The sequence below is a fragment of the Canis lupus genome, chromosome 1 (assembly GCF_003254725.2).
Source record: "Canis lupus dingo isolate Sandy chromosome 1, ASM325472v2, whole genome shotgun sequence".
In the NCBI taxonomy this organism is placed as follows: Eukaryota; Metazoa; Chordata; class Mammalia; order Carnivora; family Canidae; genus Canis; species Canis lupus.
Window position 1 is genome coordinate 82832251 of NC_064243.1, and position 21996 is coordinate 82854246.

General features: G+C 39.5%; 1 long non-coding RNA gene across 2 annotated transcripts in view; it reads right to left on the bottom strand.

Moving 5' to 3' along the window:
* LOC112644700 (uncharacterized) overlaps positions 1–21996 on the bottom strand; it is a 295980-nt gene that overhangs the window by 57843 nt on the left and 216141 nt on the right. For both annotated transcript variants that reach the window (XR_007401034.1, XR_003126656.3), the window contains one exon: positions 20091–20255. This is a non-coding gene — a long non-coding RNA (uncharacterized LOC112644700). The remainder of the gene's footprint in view (positions 1–20090; positions 20256–21996) is intronic.

Sequence of the window (21996 nt, forward strand, 5' to 3'; positions counted from 1 at the left end):
GAAATGCAGTGATGATACACAGGCATCTAAATTCCTCATAAAATCAAACATTTGTGGAGTACCAGCATTGATCATGATGCTGCTGGTGTTAGGGTTTCAGGATTGAGTTTGTGTTTTAGGGCTCAAATTCTATTTCTCACTTCTTCCAATCTCCAGATTTTATGCTAAATGTATTAACACAGAAGGAAAAATGGTCAAATATCATAGATAATACTTGCTTATCAGGATTCCTTGAAATGAAAAGCCTTGGTACAGCCTGCCTCTGTAAGGTGGGTCAGGAGCACTGTCCAGGGAGTCCTACTGTTTGAGAACAGAAAGCCCCAGGGAAGAATGCAGGAAGTAAAAGTGTGAGCAAGGAACCTGCCTTGGGAAAACTGCCATCAGAAGCAGAAGAAAACATTGGTCATGCATCGGTGTTCAGCCTTTCTCAATGCAATGACCCCATCCACTAATGAACTGTTATGACCCAATGAAAGAGTCAGACCAAAATAAAAAGGGGGGGGGGAGAGAGAGAGAGAGAAAGAGAGAGAGAGAAACTTTCTGGGAAGGAATTTGAATTGTAGCCACTGATGGTTCCTTTTGTATGCCTCTGACTAGAGAATAGAAGCAATTTTGAAGTTAAGTCTATGGGAGGAGTCTCCCTTCCTATCAGGTACCAACTGGACACTTAAGGACTCCATCACCACCATCACCACCAAGGCCACCACCATCACCACCGTCTAACTGGATAAATGTTGGCAGTTATTTATCACCCAGGAATCTTGAATCCTCTCTGCAAAATATGTCTCCCACCAGCTGTGAGCAATAAAGACATATTCCCTCTAAGTTTACTCAAGGAATTCTCTAGGCCGATTCTGAGTAGGCCGGGGAGTCGTTTAGAAGTCTCTCACCCTCTAAGAGGTGAGATGCAGAGGAAAGGTCTAGAATTAGTCACGCAGCATGAAGACAGTGTGCCTGGGGCAAGGTATCCACTTCAGTGGCACCACTGAACAACATTTCTAAGCCCTCCTAGGATCTCCCCAGGACTGGCTTCTACCCTGATCTGTTGAGAGTGTTCCTGTTTTCTCATGTGGGAACCTCTGTCACTGTGGTGTGACTACTCTCATGGTTCAAAGGAAGAGTCCATATTTTCCTTGCAGTTGCTGACTGGGTCTCACTGCAAAGACAATGCTGCCACTGGCTAGGCATAGCAGTGTCTCTGCCAGGAAATATTATCATCACTCCCTTAGTGTCAGCCCCAAGTTCACCACACCCCTGATTTAATGGCACGTGCACTGTGGGTTCATTGCTTTTGGGGCCAGCTGCAGAGCTGGGAAAACCCTATTGGCTCCGGCCCACATATTTCCCAGTTCCTCTCTGATTTCTGCTGGTCTGCTATTAAAGTAACATGCCTCCTGCCTCCACAAATGGGGAGGTCCACAAAGGCCTTCACATTGTAAACAACCCAATAGCACCAGTTAGAGATGGACTCGGTGGTTCTATTTAGGCTGTGCTCTCTGCTTGAATGAGGGTGGCTAAGACACATCTGAGGCTCACTCTTAGAAATAATGCAAATTTCCTAAAAAATTTAGGAAAATTCTAGATATTTATCCAAAGGATACAAACAGTGATTCAAAGGGGCACATGCACCCCAATGTTTATAGCAGCAAGGTCCACAATTGCTAAAATATGGAAAGAACCCAGATTTCCATTGACAGATGAGTGGATAAAGAAGGTGTGGTAAATATACAATGAGATATTAGCCATCCAAAAGAATGCCATCTTGCCATTTGCAATGGCGTGGATGGAACTACAGAGTATTATGTTAAGTGAAATAAATCACGCAGAGAAAGAGAAATACCATATGATTTCACTTAGATGGGGAACTTAAGAAACAAAACAGATGAACATAGGGAGAGGGAAGAAAAAGTAAAATAAGATAAAAACAGAGAGGGAGGCAAACCATAAGATACTCTTAACTATAGGAAACAGAGTTGCTAGAGGGGAGGTGGGTGGGGGATGGGGTAACTGGGGGATGGGCATTAAGGAGGGCACTTGATATCAGGAGCACTGGGTGTTACATACAACTGATGAATCACTAAATTCTACCCCTGAAATTAGTAATATACTATATGTTAACTAAATTGAATTTAATTTAAAAATTAACAAAACAAAACAAATGCAAGCTGTTTCCTCTACCAGCAATGTCCTTGATCCATCCTAAGAGCAGGTGTGCAGCTCCTTTCTATTCAGCCCTCCCAAACTAAGATCTTTGTTATGTTACTTTCTTTGTAACAAGTACAAAGTATATAACTCTATTGTTTCACTGATCATACCATATTTTAACTACGCATTCAAGTCTTTTTCTCAATTTTGTTGCAAAGTTCATAAAGGCCAGGACCCGAGAGTAACTATCTTTGCTCTGAGCACCTAGCATTGTGCCTGGGACAGGGTAGGCCTTCCATTATTGTGTTGTGTGACTGTGACTGGGCACAGAGATGAATGGATGAGTGGATGAATGCAACCTACAGTTAGATTGGGGTATCATGGCATATAAAAGATCGTTACACAGCCATCCCAAAGTACTGTAGTACTTGTGAGACCTTAGATACATCTCAATGTACTGGGCCAGGCGTTGGTTCTAAGACACAGATTTGTTCCCCATGTTTTACATCTTTGAAATGGGGAGGCATTACCCAATTTCTGTGAGCCAGGAGGCAGTCAGGTAAAGCGGCCACGGTACGCCGTGCATCTAAAGTAGTAGGGTGGGTATCAGGTGTTTGGGAGGAATTCGTGGAGAGGATGGAGGATGGTTTTGAAGAAATGCCACATTACCAACATTTCTGATACTACAGGGTACAACAGTATGTGGAAAAATCACAGTATCTACTGCGTTGGGTAGAAAAGTCTTCAGAAAAAACCAATATCTGAATATAAAGAAGTTTTAGGACTACCTTAGCAAATTTAATTTGCTTATGTTCTCCTTTCTACAAATGCACATGAGTGCTATATCATAATAAGCTATGTCTAAGTAGCTCTAAAACAGATTTCACCAAGAAGAAAATAAAAACTCTGAGAGAAAAATGGTATGTAAATCTAATTGATAGCATTTTTTTCCTTAGCAATCTATAAACTAATGGTGGTTCTTATAGTCAGTGCCATTATATTCCATGAAATATGGGGTACTGGCTGTAAAACTAGGGATTTCTTTTCCTCTTTTGAGAAACAAGTGGGATTAGTAAATTGCAACTGTTACCACTTGCACTGAACTAAAGGCACAGGGAGTTCTGCATGTACTTTTCTTAGGTAAATTTCACAGTGTTGCAATCAACGGAACAGGTAAATGCTTGCAAATTCCCAGGAAACAGTTTCTCTGCTCAGATTCAGGTTTTGTTATTGTTTAATGTTGTTGCTGAAGAAAAGAGAGACCCACCCAGGGAAGCCACATTAAAAAGAGTCCATAGCCCTGCAGATTACTGCCATCCTCCACAATACCCAGCCCAAAAGGAATGCAAGCAAAAGGGGACATAAGGCCCCCATGCTCACCCACCCTAACTTTGGGGCAGATAGGAATATGTTGCCAAAACCCTCTCTTCCCCCAAAAGATGGTTGGTCCACATCTTAGGTGATCAAAAATAAAAGGAAGATGACAGTAACAGCGAACGAATCTTGAGAGCAGAGAGCTAAACAACCCAGGAGAAGTAGGGGACCCTTTGGTCTCTGATAAGTTGCTTTGTTTCCTGAACTTTTCACTTGGCTGCTTATTTGAAGAACCAAAATTAGGCCTCACCCAGGTGGACTCCAACCCTGATTTTGGCAAGGGCCAACACCACGTATACAGGTGCCCACACGAAGAGCATTATCCCTACATTTTCTCCCCTGCTCCACAGTGCCAGGTGGGCCCACACACACTCTGTGGCTTTCAAATTCTTCTTATCCTTCACTTGCCCTCCAAACAGTGGGAAGCAGTACACCTGGGGGCACAGCGACAGCTCTGACTCTACTGCACGGCTGGTGCATTTGACCACATGGGTCCTGGATCTGACGCAGGCAGCACATAGCCCAGTTACGGCCCGTCCGAACCAAGGAGAGATACAAGTAGAAGAATAAATAAGAGACTCCCTCCCATACAGATGTGCCCCAGTGTGCAATTAGAGCAAAGTCTATAATTCCTGGGAGTATAATCTAGATCCTTGCCTTTTCAAGCTCTCATGGTAGATTGCAAAAATGCTGAGTTACCACCTTCCCTGATGAGTCGTCTTTGGAAACACTCATCCTACTCCACCCAATACTTCATTAAAAAAAAAAAATGTCCAAGAGGATTATAGGTTCATCTCCAAATTCCGTATTGGTTCCTAGAGGAGAAACTAGTATTTGTTGCTTGGAGTCCAAAACAAGAAAGCAGAAAAGGGAAAATAAAATATTTGATATTCCAGGAGTGCCAAGTCCCAAAGCTTTAAAATTCTCCCCAGCGGCATTCCTCAACATCTGTGGTCCCTCCAGCCATGCTGGTCTCTGCTCAGGTACCCGGCTACTGTCCATAATTGCAGAAACATGCAACTTGGTGGCTTTAGAGAGGAGCAGCTATCCGTGCCACTTTAGAGAAGTTTAATGGCTCTATCTCGTCCCTAAAAAACATGCCAGGTTCCCTGGGGGGAGGCCGGACACCACCCTGGGCAGGTTACCCACGGCAGGCAGCCGCTGGGAGCCAAGGGGAGGGCGTGTGGAAGCCGTGAGGTAGCGTCTGGTCTGAAGGAAATGAAATCCTGCATGCGGAGGGCTTATTAAATGCTTAATGCTTGAAAAATCCAGAGTAAAGGCAGGTCTCGGGAAGCAGACAGTTTCCCCTTTTGCTGGTCGTGTTAACTTTATAGTTGGCACTTTAAATGCAATTTTGACATTTGTGTGGACTTCAAAACAAAAAGGAAAAAAAGACAGCGAGGCATGAAGCCGTTTCTTTATTGAAAAAACATGACCGAGAACAAAACTTCTCAAGTTAGCACGTTGCCAGTGAGGAGGTGCGGCCTTCTCCTCTGGGTTCTGCAAGCCGCACCGGCACCGGCCGGCGACTGTCAGATCAAAAGCACAGCAGCGAGGTGACCAGTAGGCCCGGGGCTCTCCTGAGCTGCTCTCACAAGATGGCTCTAGAAATTTCACCAAGGCGTTTCAGGCCATTGGACTCCTGGTAGCAGCAAAACAGCTTCCTGTGTTCCCCAAACGTAACTTTAAAAAATTCGACTCGATTCATTTTTTTAATTTTAAAAATAAATTGTACATGTGAAGTTTTGGGAGAAATAATTAATGCGCATGGTACAAAATTCAAAGGAGCAGATGGCAAATGCTGACACGTAGTATTCCCAACCTTCCCCCCAGTGATTCTGCTCCGCTTCCTAGGAACAACCCTGGTCACCTTTTCCTGCAGAGCCTTCAGGTATCTATGGCAAACCCTACATAGAGCTTTTTCTTTCGTTTCTTATGTGGGCTTTGTTCTTTGTTCACTTGAAGAGGTTTCATTAAAAAGGTAATGAGGGACGCCTGGGTGGCTCAGTGGTTGAGCATCTGCTTTTGGCTCAGGTCCTGATCCTGGGGTCCTGGGATCGAGTTCTGCATCGGGCTCCCCGCAGGGAGCCTGGTTCTCCCTCTGTCTCTGCCTCTTTCTGTGTCTCTTATGAATAAATAAACAAAATCTTTAAAAATAAATAAAAAGATAATGAATTTGGTGAAATGGATAATTTAAAACAATTTTTTATTTAAATTGAATTTAGTTAACATATAGTGTGTTATTACTTTCAGAGATTGAATTTAGTGATTCATCAGTTGCATGTAACACCCAGTGCTCATTACATCAAGTGCCCTCCTTAATTCCCATCATCAAATGACCTCATCTCCTCCCCACCTCCCCAATGGATTTTTTTTTTTAACAATCTGATGAAATAGATTATTTTACTGGATTCAACTAGATATTCTTAAGGTAGTAGTGTGTTAGTAAATGACTCTCCACCTTAAAAATATTTTTAAAAATATAGATGCATCCCAAATACCCATCCCTGATGAATTACAATGTGAGAGTATCTCTTGCCCCTCATTTTTCATGGCATTGTGTCTTCCAACAATGTAGCTTTCTCACCCTGCTTCATTATGATCTTGACACATTCTCATTGATGTTCATCAGCTTGGCCTTTCTTTAAAATTTTTAGAGTAATTTTTCAACGTTTTCTAGATGGAAATGGCAAAAATCATGATTCCTTTTTAAATTGGCCAATAGAAATCAAATCACTTTACCTCTGGCCACCCATGGCTGATCACTGGCAACATGAGGAAACGGCATTACACTGGAAAGACCGCTTGGCCGGGATTTAAGTAGATTCTGATCTATTCATTCTAACTTTATTAGTATCCAGAATGCAATGAAGTCTTCAAATCTCTCCAGCCTCCTATTCCCTTAAAAAAATTTTTTTTTTTGAAAATGAGGAGAAATCACAATTTCCTTTTTTAAAATAAAGATTGTATTTATTTATTCATGAGAGACACAAGAGATAGAGACATAGGTAGAGGGAGAAGCAGGCTCCCTGATGCAGGACTTGGTCTCAGGATCCTGGGATCATGCTCTGAGCCAAAGCAGAAGCTCAACCACTGAGCCACCCAGGCATCCCTCACGATTTCTTTCTTAAACATTTGATTTCTTTTCTGACATATTCCAGTGTTCTGCCCATATGTATCTAGTCCTTAAGTCTCATAATGATCAGGGCAGCAAACTTGTCTCAAATGTAAAGGAAAAGAATGGACACAATCACATTGAAATTTGCTAGCTGTCATGGAGTGAATATTTATGTCCTCCCACAGGTCATTTGTTGAAGTCTTAAGCTCCATCACAATGGTATTTGGAGCTGAGGTCTTTGGGAAGTAATTAAGTTTAGATGAGGTCATGAGGGTGGGGCTCTGTAGGTGGGATTAGTACCATTATAAGAAGAGAAAGAGACTAGAGCTCACTCTCTCTCTACTATGTGGGAGCACAGTGAGAAGGTAGCAATGTGCAGAGCAGAAGCCCGAACCCAACCATGCTGGCATCCTCATCTTAAACTTCCCAGCATCCACAACAGTGAGAAATGTGTATGTTGTTTAAGCCACCTGGTCTATGGTATTTTGTTAAGGCAGACCAAGCTAAGACTCTAGATAATTTCCTAATATCCCAACAGCAAATAGTTTAGCAACTCAAAGGTATGGTTTCAAATTATGCCAATTCTTCTTTGTTCCAATTATATAGACCCCTTCTGGCAATCATGCCTCAGAAGGGCATACTTCACATCCTGAACACACACCAGGCCCTATTTTTGGTACAGGTGCTGGCCACTAGGCATGTTTCCAACCCCTCAGTCCTGCCACTGTCTCACTGAAAACTAAGAATTTAGTAGGGCGGTGACATCTATCCAAATGCCCCTTGTCAAGCAGCCTGAATTCTGGGCGACTGAATGGAGCTGGGCTATGTCTGAGGACCTAAGCCCAGATAGGACAGTGGGCTCCAGAGATTGGAACTGAGAGACACTGGGAAGAATTCTTTCCAGAGGTTAGGCCAGGGTCAGAAACCACAAACCTGGCCTTCTTAAGGAGTGGAATAAGGTGAAAATCAAGTATGAGGCAGGGACTATTCTGTTTTCCTAATTGTTACATTTGTAACTTTCAATATGTGTTTCACTCAATAAATTTGTACTAAGGGCAAATTATGGTGCCAGCCAATGGGGGGAAGGGGAGGAAGAAAGAAAAAAAAGAAGCTCCTTGCCCTCACAGAGCTTACATTCTAATATGTTCTCCTACTTCTGCTTCAATCAACCATGTTTGTGTCTTTCTTTTATTTAACATGAGAATATAGCTGTACTATTCTTGTACAGCTGTGCTTTTATTTTGTCCATCAGGATTTTTATTGTTCCTAATGTTTTTCAAATATAAATAGGTCTTCCATTCTTTCTCTAAGTAGGCTGATTCTAAAAGTGAAAAATAAAATCTATAAATGGATTTATGTTATCATAACTAGGTAGATGCCAATGACTACACAGCCAAGTGATATGCTAGAATTATATTTTTTTCTTTCAAAAATCTAATGGCATAACTCCTGAGCCAATTAAAGGAGAACATTTTCTTAAGTTTTTATTTAAATTCCAGTTAGCTAATGTACAGTGTAATACTCATTTCAGGTGTACCATAGAGTGATTCAACGCTTCCATACTACACCTGGTGCTCATCACAAGTGCACTCCTCAATCCTCATTACTCTTTCACCCATCCCCCATCCCCTCTGGTAACCATCAGTTTGTTCTCTATAGTCTGTTCTATTTCTTGATTTGTCTCTCTAGCTCTCTTCTTTTCCCCTTTGCTCCTGAAATTCCACATATGAATGAAATCATATGGTATTTGTCTTTCTCTGACTGATTTATTTCACTTGTCATAATAATCTCTAGTTCCATCCATGTCATTGCAAATGGCAAGATTTCATTAGTTTTTATGGCTGAGTAATATTTCATTATATTTGTACCACATCTTATTTATCCATTCATCATTGAATGGACACTTGGGCTGTTACCATAATTTGGCTACTGTAGATAATGTTGCTATAAGCACAAGGATGCATGTATCCCTTTCTCTTTGAATTAATAATGTTTTTGTATTCTTTGGGTAAACACCTAGTAGTTCAATTGCTGGATCATAGGGTAGGTCTATTTTTACCTTTCTAAGGAACTTCCATACTGTCTTCCACAGTGGCTGTACCAGCTTGCATTCCCACCAATAATTCATGAGTGTTCCTTTTTCTCCACATCTTCACCAACAGCTGTTGTTTCTTGTGTTGTTGATTGTAGCCATTCCAACAGGTATGAGGTGATAGTTCATTGTAGTTTTGATTTGCGTTTTCCTGATGATAAGTGATGCTGAGCATCTTTTCATGTGTCTGTTTGCCATGTATATGTGCTCTTGGGAGAAATGTCTGTTCATGTCTTCTGCCCATTTTTAATTGGATTATTCATTGTGGGGGGTGTCGAGTTTAATATATCCTTTATATTTAGAATACTAACCCTTTATAGACTATGTCATTTGCAAATATATTCTAAAGGAGAATATTTATATTCTAATATTTTTAGTCAAATGAATTCTGTCTTAACACAAAGTCAATTAAATGCTTAAAATCATGACATGCCACACACACAAAAATCATTATATATTTTACTTTGTTATAATATCTGAACAGAAACTTCTTGCATATGTTTTTGTTTTTCCTGAAGTTTCTAAAATTGCTTTTTTTTTTCTTGTTGATAGAAAAATAATGCACTTTCACTTTTTCCGGTTTTACCTAGACTATCAATCATGCTGTCCACTACATGGAGTTCATCTTTTCCCTCAGAGATGTCTCTCCCTGAAGTCTGCACTTTCCTCCTCCAGTCAGGAGTAGTTGATGCATAAGTCCATTATAGATTTTATCCTCATCTCTTCACTGTCTTCATGGGGTCTACTGTTTCTTAAATCTTACCTCTTCCTCTTTCTTGATTTTTAACCCTTGTCTTCTTAGAGGTTATCCTTAAATAACTTTATAAGAAAGAATCTTAGGAGATCCTGAGATATACATTTAATGAACATCTTTTTTTTTTCTTTTATACTGGACAATTTGACCAAACATAGAATTCTAGGTTAAATAAAGAAATGAAAAAGTAAAGCTTCACACTAGGAAAAAATAATTGCAATACACATATCTGAAAAAAAAAAAAAACGGTATCCAGAATTTATAAAGAACTTCTAAAAACCAATAAGAAAAAGACAAATAACCCACCTTACAAAAAATGAGCCAATACTAAATAGGAACCTCACAAAAGAAGATAACCAAATGGCTAAGAAGTATGTGAGAAGTTGCTCAAAACTGATGCTTGTCCAGGAAAATCTAATTAAAGTCACAGTGAGATATCACAGTACATTGACCAAAGTGGCTTAAATTAAAAAGATTGGTACTATCAAGTATTGGCAAAGATGTAGAGCAACTAGGACTTCAGAACATATGGCTGATGAAAGGGCAAAATTTTCTGAAATACTATAATGCAGTTTCAATAAACTTAAACACACACCTACCTATGACCAACCAAGCAATTCCAATCCTGGGTATAAACCCAAAAGAAATGGTCAAACAATTCACAAGAACTTGTGTAAGAATGTTTGTAGTACCTTATTTATAATAATTTCAAACTGAAACAATGCAATGCCCACCAAAAGGAGAATGGATAAGTAAACCATAATGGAATATACTTCTCAGAAATAGAAAAGAATGAAATTCTGTTATACCCAACAACTTGAATGAATATTAAAACAGTTCTATCGTTTAAAAGAAGCTAGATATGAAAAGTATATACTATAGGATTAAATTTATATAACTTTCAGGAACAGGGAAAACAAATCTCTGGTGATAGAAATCAAATACTGATTATTTGAGGGAGGAGGTGATTTGTATTGACTGGGAAGGAGCTTAACAGAACTTTCTGGGGTGGACAGAAACTGTTTATACCTTGATCTGTATGATGGTAACACATATAATCAGCAGCCTCTACTTAAGATTTATGCATCTCACCATGGGAATTATATCAGTTTTTTTTTTTTTTTTAAGAAAGATATCTAAGTTGAAAATCATCTTCTTTCAGTACTTTGAAAGCTTTTCCTCATTGTCTTCTAACATCTGCAGGTGACGGTAGGAAGTCTTGTGCCAGTCTGATTCTTATTCCTTTGAAGTCCAAGTTTATTCTCTCTGGAACCTTAAGAACTTTTCTTTAAACCTCTTGTTCTGAAATTCCACGAGGATGTCTCTAGGTAGGAACCTTCTTTTCCATTCATCCCACTTGCCCTTCAGTATGCCTTGTCAATTTAAATATGTGTGTCTGTCTTTATCTTTGGGACAGTCTTTTTATTAATTTTTAAAAGAATTTTCACTCTTTCTTGTGATTAAGATTTATGTTCTTGAACCTTCATGAATCAGAAGACAGACTTCTTAAATGAAGGTTCCCTGTCACTTTCTTTATCTTATTTTTGTCTTTTTTGCTCCATGTTTTGTAGATTTCCTCCACTTTATCTCATAACAATTATGCTGAATTCCTGGGCACTCTTCCTTATTCTATGTTCCTGTTGCACAGCCATTTGTTTTCTAGGATACAGTGTCTTCTCAGATTTCTCTGACGATTCGAAGGTTTGGTAAAGTCCCCTGTTTTCTGAATTATGTATATTTTCTCCAATAGCTGTGGTATTTGTCTTTCATGCTACTGTTTTCCTCGTGTGTTTGGTCCTCCTTGGAGGATACAAGTTAATAATGAAGGTGTGTGTTTCCTCCTCCTCTCAGTAAGAAGATTTGTTTCCTGAATAGACCTCTTCTTGTCTGGGCATCTTTCTGAAAGACCTATGTGTAAATATGGCCAGGGCAAGCTGAATGACCACGTTATGGTAAGTGGGCATGGAGTTCCCTGGTAGCTCAAGGAGTGTGGAAGATCTTCTGCTGAGATGTCAACACTTCTGAGAGGTCTTTGCTTTCCCTGATTTATTTATTTAGTATCTCTAGAGAAGGATCCTAGAGGCAATGGCCATACCGCATACAGCTCTGTTAGGGTCAGGGAACAAGTGGGCTTGCCATGCACTGACCTTCATACAACCCTCTCCAGTTTTACATCTTCTGCCCACCCCTTCTTTCTCATTATTCCTGTGACCAAGCCATTAAACCTTCCAGACAGGTGGATGCCCTCCTCCACTGAAGACCCTCATAGCACATTCTGGGCTGTGTATTTTTTCCCCCTCTGTTACTTTTGGTCTAGAGGCTTCCAACTACTTTTCATCTTCTAGAAATGTCATGAAGTTTGTCATGTATTACAATTCTCCCTCCCCATTCTCCTTCTACTCTCAAAGACTTTCATTATAACTTAAATGTAGCTTCTAGAGGGAGAACAGTGAACATGTATGTTCAGTCTATTTTGAATTGGGATGAACATTTTTTTTGGAATGCACATTCAGTTTTTCCTAAGGTAAATTAATTTATTTCAAAAAACCTGATAAGATCAAGGATAGTATCAAACAAAATTGATCAAGATATCAACTGACCCTTTCCTGCAATTGGTTCCCAAATCTATACTCCCATCATCTTCCCCTGTTTCCATGTGCCTGTCCGTCATTTCCTCTTTTCTGTGTTTCTGTTACCCCATTTATATGAATCCAAGCTTCTCTCTGCCGACTCCCTCTTTCCTGCCATGACTGGTCCCCTTGGTCCTCCCACAGGTTCCTCCCACACCCATTCAGCTCTAACACCTCACACAAGTCTTTGACTGTTTCTTTTTTTTTTTTTTTTAAGTCTTTGACTTTTCTTTGCTCCGTCTCTTTATAGTCAATGAGGGCTCAAAGCTTCTCAGTTCTTCCTGTCTATTGTATTCTACGTTTGGAGTGAATTCTCTCCTTTCGCTCAGCCTCTGCCCAGAAAATAAAAGGGCCTAAAAGTAGTAACAGGGAACATTGGCTTCATTACTGCCAGGGGAAAGGCAAAGGAATCACCACTCACACCCAGTGATATCTTTTCCCTCTACCTTACACAGGATTCATACCTTAGTTGAACAGGAAATGTGTGGGGATTAAACATTTATAGAAAATAAGTGGTGGGAACACCTGGGTGGCTCAGTTGATTAAGCATCTGACTCTTGATTTCAGCTTAAGTCATGATCTCAGGGTTGTGAGATTGAGCCCTGTGCTGGACTCCATACAGGGCAAGGAGTCTGCCTGGGACTCTCTTTCTTCCCCTCTGCCCCTCTCTGCTCACAGGCACTCACTCTTGCTCACTCTCTCAAAACAAACAAACAAACAAACACACACACAAACAAAAACAAACAGAAAAGAAAGAAGAGAAAAGAAAAGGTGTTTGTCGCAGAAAAGAATCTGTAAACATCTCTTAGGGACTGAATGCCAAATGTATATATTCTTAGACCTAAAATTAGTTTCAAGTCTAATAGACTGATTCCAAGCTCTCCTACTCCACAGCCATTCTGATAAAGTCCCAATCCCATCTCATTTGTTTCCTTTCCTTATGTAAATAAGACATCACAAGTGCATACTGTACCGAATCACATATTAGCTAGACAGGACCTTCTGAGAACTGAAATGTGGGTAGAAATCACCTTCATATTTTTTCACATGTATTGGACTCCTATGGTTTTAGTGCTGGTCTGATATTTGCATCATCGGCTGTAGTTAGGAGAATTTAAAATTGTTACTGGACTGAACTGTTGATAAACCTGGTGTAGGAATTTAAGATTTGTCTGCTTTAGCTCATACTCATATTGCTACTGATACATGATTGTAAGGTTTACAGTTAGACACTTGAAAAATTCAACTTGCCGTTAAGCTGTTAGACTGTGTGTGTCTCTTTTGTAGAAATGAATTGATTAGAGAGGAACCCTGAGGTCTGTTGGGAGAGCTTGGTGGGGCAAGGGGAGGAATGGTGATGGGAGCAAAGGGGTATTTTTATTCAGCAAGGTTTTGATGTCAAACAGAAAAGCAATCACAGATGGTGTCTGATTACTGTTGGATTATTGCCAACAACTCACAGGTAGCTACTACAGAAAATGAAACAACTGTGGCACCTGTGGGAACTTCATTCACAAGCCCCAGTGCCTTTCACGGGATCAGGATTATGTTCTGTGTCACTGTTGCTGATTTTATATATATGAATGTACATATAATACATTTTATATAAACATATATGTGGATGCATGTGTGTCATTCCAATACTTGAATGTGTTGAATAGGTGCACTCACCAGAACATATTTCCATCCTGTAAGATGGCTTCATGACACAAAATGACTTTCCAACTTTCCAAAAAAAGTAAATTTCTCTCTGAATTTAAAATTTGATTTCAATTTCTTTACAAAATTAACTTCCCAGGCAGCTTCCAGTTAATTCACTCAATCACTCATAACTATGTACTGATGACCATCCCATTCACATTTACAAAAACACATCAATTAATGTTGAACAGGACTACTATGTAAGTCTTAGGCCAAGAACTTGTTTGAACATGGTGTCCCTTTGTTGTCACCTACAAAAGTGACAGAGACTCATTTTTTTGCTAAGTAAAGGGTGCTGATTGGCAATTGATGTCTAAGTACATTGACAGCCTCATAACTCTGGGTTTGCATCTTGATGATCTGTGATTCTCCAGCTTGACAATGTCTTCACAATTTCCCTGACAACCGGATGAAAATTGAAAGTACTTAAACAGCCAGTTGTTCGTCCATCACTGTTAACTAAGTCAGCAGGTCTCTGTTGGAACACAGTGGACTTAAATAGTGTCAACCTTAGCATGTTGGATTTTTTAGACCGTGAAAAGAAAGGGCATTCACTGCAAAAAAGAAATCCAGAGTCCTAAGATGTTCTCTCGAGTTCATGGGAGCCATGTCTAAGCAAAAATAACAATAGCAAAGCTCCCTTTCATTTCCATGGAAAGAACAAACCCACTGTTACTACATTTCAGGGAAAATGAACAATTAACCATGTAAGACTCTTCCAAAGCGAAGAAGACCAGTCTAGAAATTGAGGGCCAGGACCAGACTGCCTGGGTTTGAATCTTGACTCTGTCTTACAAGCAGGTGTGTGTCTTTGCTGTGCCTGGGTTTCTTTATCTGTCAAGGGGTGATAAAAATAGTACCTATATTGTATGGTCACTTTAGGATTAGACAAGTTAATACATAAAGTGCTTGGGAGAAAACCTGGTGCAGGAAAAGTATATATAAGTGTTTGCTCCTGGGATGATGGTAGGCCAGGCACTTTATATTCATGATTGCAGTCAATTCCTTCAGGTAGATAGTGGTTATTATTATCTTCATTTTCCTGATGAGAAAATGGATCTCAGAGGAGAGGAGTAATTTTTCCAAGTTCACATAGTGGGAGAGTGCTTGAGCTGCCATTCATACCCAGGTCTTTGTAGTACCAAGCCATCTGTTCCCACTGGTGAAAAACAAATAGCTAACTAGCTAGCTGGCTGACTTTTTCACATTTCAACTAGTTCTCTTTAAGAGGGTCATGGCCAGACATGGACAGTTGCCTCAAAGATGCCCCATCGGCTCCCTTCCATCCCCTTTTCAGCGAGGGGAGTCCCCTAGCTCAGGGGCAGCCAGCTCTGTAGGGGAGCTGGGAGCAGATGCAGTGATCACAGAGCCCAGGTCCCAGACCACTTTCTCTTCTCTATTATCAGACAGGCTCTCTGCAGTGGTTGCCAGTCAGGGTGTAGGATCTGCTTGCTCTTTCCCTTTCAAAATGTTTTAATTTTTTCATACCATATTTAATATTTTATTGTTTCTTGTGGATGAAAGGAGAAAAGCTTGTCCTGAAAAATATATAACTCCTCCTTCCACAGAAGAGATCCATCTTGGAGCAATGTTCACAGCCGGTGCTGCCAACTTCAAAAATAAATGGTTCTGATATCTTCAGAAACCAGATTTTCATATTTGTTCTCTGAAGAGCAGAGGGTACATTTTTAATAAATTTCTAGTTGTGATAAATCCCAAAAAGAACAGGCGGAAGCCAGGGAGGGAGTGCAGTGGCCTAGGAGCCACCTGGGTGAGTAATTTGCCTATATAAACAGGAGCACTGAGGAAGTCTTTTGTAAGTGGCTCAGCTCATTTTCACTGGGTGACTTCCTTTTCTATTATCAGCTCTGATCTCAGAGAAGGGGCTTTGCTTGCAATCTAGACCTGGCAGGCTGTGGCACAGAGCTATCCAATCCAACCTCAAATCTAAATCAAAAAGGTAGATACTCATCTTCTCCATCTTATCACAGTATGTTAAGTATGACATTAACATAGCTTGGACGTATTTTTTTGTGGCAAGGCACAGACCTTGGAAGTCCTTCTGGTTTCATTTCTTATGCACAGTGACTGAATACAGATTAATTTGTATGACTAATCGAAGCATATACACTTAACGTCAAAGGCAATCTCTTGCTGCAATAGTTAGGGCTGTTTCAGTGTGATCGGGAGCAAGAAAGAGCTAGAGGAGTTAAGTTAGCTATAATAGAAAGAAGCAGCAAATTTCATTATCTTACCTCTCTCCAAACTCATCCATTATGCATTTAGTCCAGCTGTCCACTGTAGGTGATTGGAGCAAGTAGCCTCAAAAAGAACCCCTTAGGTAAGTATTTTTTTTACTGAACTGCTGCTTGAACCTTGTGAAATCCTCTGGGGGTACTCCTTCACCAGGGGCAGTGCAAGCATCTCCATATCCCGGGATGGATTAAGGAAAAGGGAGGAGGGACACACCCACAGAATGTCCATCACAGGGGCTCTGGGCAGGCAGACAAAGGAAACGGTATGATGGTGCCATCTTCCATTTTAGGGGTAATGTTGATGGAATGTCAAACTCTTTCCCAGCCAGAGAACCTATGTACAGAAGAATGTGGAACAAGGGTCCCAGTTCAATCCTCTCTGCTCTCCTGCCCCCTACACACTAACTGGTTGGAACTCCGGGTGTGCCCCGAGGATCACATTCCCCTGAAATGCCAAATGCTAGAAGGTCTTTCTCAGTTCCCAGACCCGAGAAAGGAAGATGTGCTGGATATTTTCTTTTGACCTTCTAGATCTACTTTCCATCTTCTCTCCTCTGCTCTGTATCCTGGGAGATCGACAGTGTACAGATGGCATGGATGGGCTCCTTTGCCCTCTGGCTTCCAACTGTGCTCAGTCAATGGAAGGCACCAGTGAGAGAAAAGGACAGAAAATAAATGAGATTAGGGCCTTTATTTCCTGAGTTTTTCTACCTGGGATCATGGCAATTTGGCTAACATCCTTCTACCCTAAGCACAGCTCCTGTCTGCCCCAACCAGCAGGCAGAGATTGACCTCAGAAAGAACACCTTCCAACTCTTCCACTATGGCCAAAGAAGAGGAAGCAGAGATACATATGGATGCAACTGTGGGTAGGAGTGGCAGGAAATGGAGAGTTCTCACATGATGGTATCCTTTCACTGTGCATGTATGGAGGAAGGATATAAAGACATTCCTGATGCACAGGAGGAAAAGGTAGTGGTGGAGAAGGCTAGAGAGGCATGCAAGAAGTTGGAGAGCATTGACTCAGAAAATGTATCTGAGATACAGATACTTGGAGGTCAGTACAGATACAGGTCTTGGAGACTGCATGAAATTAGAGAACAGGAAATTGCAGTGGCACCAACCTTCATGTGTAGCACTTAGAACTCTGTGAGTGGGCATGGAAAAGGCACCTTGTTGGAAATCTGTAAAATTATGAGTCTCCTGGGTATTCATGAAATGAAAGGAGGACACTGAGAATCGAAGACTTTGGCAAAAGAGTGACTGAAGAAATTTTCGCCGTGGTCATAATGAGACCGAAAATGATGTAAGAAAGACAAATAAAGGAACAAGGAGAAGAGATGGCAAAGAAACTGAGGAACAGGTGCAGGGAGAATAAGAGACTGAGGGAACTGACTGGAAAGTGTGAGATTTGGTGAGAGGGATGTCATTTCTGGTGATGACAAGTTTTAGGATATGATCATGGAAATAGGGTGGAGGCCTTTAAGCTTGAAAAGTTCACAAAACAGGAAGGATTTTTCATCTAAAATGCTACCAAATTAGATCAGAAGACTGTTGATGCATGCATAAGTCTTCACTAACTTTGAACAAATGAGGGGTAGCGGGTTGATAGCAATGAGAGAAGGTGGATGGTATTAGCTTCAAACAAACCTGTTCGGTGCATAAAAGGGTGGATTGCTGGTCTCTGTGAAATAGTGGGGAGTAGGAGAATGCCCACACTGCTCCTAACTCTAAGATATGTGAAGAAAGATCAGCTACCCCTCCATAAAGCTTGCAGGGAAGCAGAACTTTCAGGGGAGGTCAGTTTTCAGCATAGACCACACATGAAAAAATATTTCATGATGAGGTCAAGAAAAGAGGAAAATCCATTTATGAATCTGGGGGACCTTGCAAAGGATTAGGATAGAAGGGATTAGGGAAAGTTGGATCGAAAGATGACCAGAGTAACATATGCTTTGCCAATAGCCTTTGTAGAGGTGCAAAGCATGATGGGTTTGATTAGCCTTAAGTGGCCCCAAATGACCTACTTGTAGCAGCATCCAGGTACTGGGAAGGGGGTAAGGAGAAGAGAACATGCCCAGTTTTCCCTGGAAGAAGTTAAACCAGATATGGTTGACCTTTAATTCCTAATACAGACATGGGGGTTAACTAATTTTAATTTCTCAAGTCCTTTCCTCATTGGTTCTCAAATTTTTTGGTCAAAGGACCTCTTTATACTCTTAAAAAGTATTAAGGTCCCCCAGAGTTTTTCTTTGTATGGGTTAAATCTATGTACATTTGCCATATTAGAAATATAAAATGAAAAATTGTTAAATATTGGTTTATTATGTCATTTTAAAATAACAATAATAAGCCCATTTCTTAATACAACTAACATTTTTTAACAAAAATTAATTTATTAAGAAAAATTTATTTCAGTGTGAACCTGTGCATTGTCTATAGGATACGCTTCTGGGTTATCAAACTCTAAACATTTTCTTTAAGCTATTTAGTAACTCTGTAAATTATAAATGTAGACATGCAAATTCTGACCTGATAAGGATTAGATTGGAAAAACCTCTTTTGCCTCCAGTTATAATTCATTTCAATACACCTTTGCTCCATATAAATTTGAGTTAAAGTTTTATTTATTTATTTATTTATTTATTCATTCATTTATTTATTTACTCACTCTTTGTCATATCTGTCTGGCTCCTTTGTCAATTAACAAGTGGAAAAAGATCCTTAACCTCTGTTCATTTCCACATATGTATGAAAGTCATGATTTTACTTAATTTTTTTGAAAATTATTTCTTAACAAAGTATATTTCTAAAAAAAAATTAGTGAGAAAAGTAGAGTTGTTTTATGCTTTTGCAAATCTTTTTAATGTCTGGCACAATAGAAGGCAGCTGGTTTCCCAAATCTGCTTCTGCATTCAATCTGCCATAGATATGTTGTTTTACTTAAAGTATGAAGAAAATCTGGCCTCACATGGATATGTAGTTGGAAGAGGGAGGAGTATTTTAATACCTTTTTCAGATAATTGTGGGTATTCTTGTTAATACTCTATCAAAACTTGCCAAGTTGTCATTTTTTAAAGGTTAGTTGCAATGTGGAATCTAAAACCATTTCAATGAACTTTTCTACTCTATGAAATTAAAAAAATTACTTGTCTATTTTTCATTCTGAAAGGATCTTTACCCATGAATGATTTTCTAACATCATGCATTGGTCATTGGGAAAACACTGGTTTACTGAGTTATTCATATCTTCCAAATATTGACCTATCTCATATAATATTTTTAAAAATCACATTGTTAATATCACCACCAATCTAAAAAAAATCCTGAAATATTAAGAATCTGTCGAACTTAAAGGTTAATATGTTTTCCAAAATCCTAATTTTCACTTGCAAGCTTGAATTTTATCATTAGTAAGAAATACAGTCCATTGTTTTCCATTAGAGACAAGCTCACTCACTCATTAAAAAAAAAAAAAATTTCCCAAAGATCTACATAAGTTGAAATAACCACAGTTTGCTCATCAGCCAGGCATTCAGGTAAATTGGCATTTCACAGAAAGTGGCCACTCCAGCTTACAACTCAAATATTGCACAAGTGCTTTCCCTCAAGATAACTGCCATATTTCAGTATGCAGTAGAAGTACCTTGTGTGTACTTCTCATTTTCTCACACAGGCTGTTCAAAATACTTATACTCAAGGATTGAGATTTAAAATTAATAATTTTTTCTGATTCAAAAAGGACTTCCTCAGATGAAATTGGCATTTTCTTTTACTGTGAGAGGATGGAAAAGAAGAATCCAACAACTACTAGTTTAGTGCTGTGCCCTTGGTTCATTGTCAGGCACCATGAAACTTATCCATGATTGCTTTCCATCATTAGTACAAATATCAATATAGTAGATAAGCAAACAATGTCTTGACATTATTATAAAAGTAGTTTTTCTCCTGTGGACCCCCTGAAAGAGTATCAGGGACCTCTAGGAGTCCACAAATCACACTGTGAAAACCATGGCCTTACCAGATGCTCTTGTGTGTCTCCTTTCCTAGAGGAGCTTGTACTTCTCTGCTAGTGTGTAAGCTTCTTTAATTTCTCTTCCTCTGGGGCTTGACATAAATTATCAATAAATGTTTGTTGGAAGAAATTCACCAGAGTGAAGGCAAAAGACAGGGTGCTCATCTGTACCTGAAGAAATTGGGCAAAGTTTGAAGATAACATTAAAGTAGGTTTTAGGGGGGTTCCCTGGGTGGTTCAGCAGCTTAGCACCTGCCTTCAGCCCAGGGCATGATCCTGGAGTCCCAGGACTGAGTCTCAGGATCGAGTCCCACATTGGGATCCCTGAATGGAGCCTGCTTCTCCCTCTGTCTGTGTCTCTGCCTCTCTCTCTGTGTGTCCCTCATGAATAAATAAATAATAATAAAATCTTTAAAAAAATAAAAAATAAAGTAGGTTTCAAAGGGTGAAAAGGATTCTGACATGCGGATCTTGCAGAGAATAGCACTGTGTGTAGAAAGAACACAATACATATGTGAGAATTTTGCCATGTTGAGTTGATTTGACAGATGAAGACAGACATTGATCATGATGTTAGAAATGTGGACCTGGTATTCAACACACATTTGAGTTAGAAGAGAACTGAGAATCATCAAAATATTGGTATTAGTAAGAACCACAACAATGGATGTGATTTCATAGGAAAAGTCTATAGAGTGAAGGACAATGGAAGATGGGGGAGGATGGAGAGGGTGATGCAATCTTTCACAAATCTGCTTTAAACGTGGTCAGAGAAAAAAATGCCAGAAAAGGTATCTGAGAAAGAACAGCCAGAGATCAGGTTTGGGATTTAGGAAAGTAGTGTCTTGGAATTAAAGGTGGAAAGAGTTTAAGGAATAAAAGAGTGTCTCAAATTTTTTTCTAGATAGGTCCCCTGAGGCAAAGGAAACAAACCAAAAAAAAAAAAATGATTGGGACTATATCAAAATAAAAAGCTGCACAGCAAAGGAAACAAAGCTGAAAGGCAATCTATAGAATGGGAGAAGGTATTTATAAGTGACATATGCAATAAAGGGATGTATGCAAGATAAAAAAAAAGAACTTATACAACTTAACACTCCAAAAAACCCCAAATAATTCAATTAAAAATGCGTAGAAGACATGAACAGCCATTTCTCCAGAGAACACATATAGATGGCCAATGGACACACAAAAAGACACTCAACATCATTCAATCATCAGGGAAATTCAAATCAAGACTATAGTGCAATATCACCTCACATTCATTGGAATGGCTAAAATCAACAACACAAGAAGCAACAAATGTTGGCAAGGAGGTGGAGAAAAAGGAATACTCATGCACTGTTGGTGGGAATACAAACTGATGCAGCCACTCTGGAAAACAGTATGGAGGTTCCTCAGAAAGTTAAAAATAGAACTACCCTAGATTTAGCAATCTCACTACTAGGTATTTATCCAAAGAATACAAAAACCCTAATTTAAAGGTATACATGCACCTCTATATTTATAGCAGCATTATTTAGAATAGCCAGAATAAAGAAACAGCTCATGTCCATCAATTAAAGAATGAATGAAGATATGAGGTGTGTGTGTGTGTGTGTGTGTGTGTGTGTGTATAGACACAAAGAAGACATGAGATGTGTATATATATATTATATACACATATATGACTAATATTCCATTATATATTTCATATATATAATATATACATATATATACATATCTGAATAATATCTCATTATATTGGAATTTTCCATTATATGGAATATTATTCAGCCATAAAAAGAATAAAATCTTGCCAATTTGCAATGACATGGATGGAGCTAGAAAGTATTATGCCAATGAAATAAGTTGGTAAGAGGAAAACAGACACCATATGATTTCACTCATGTGGAATTTAAGAAACAAAACA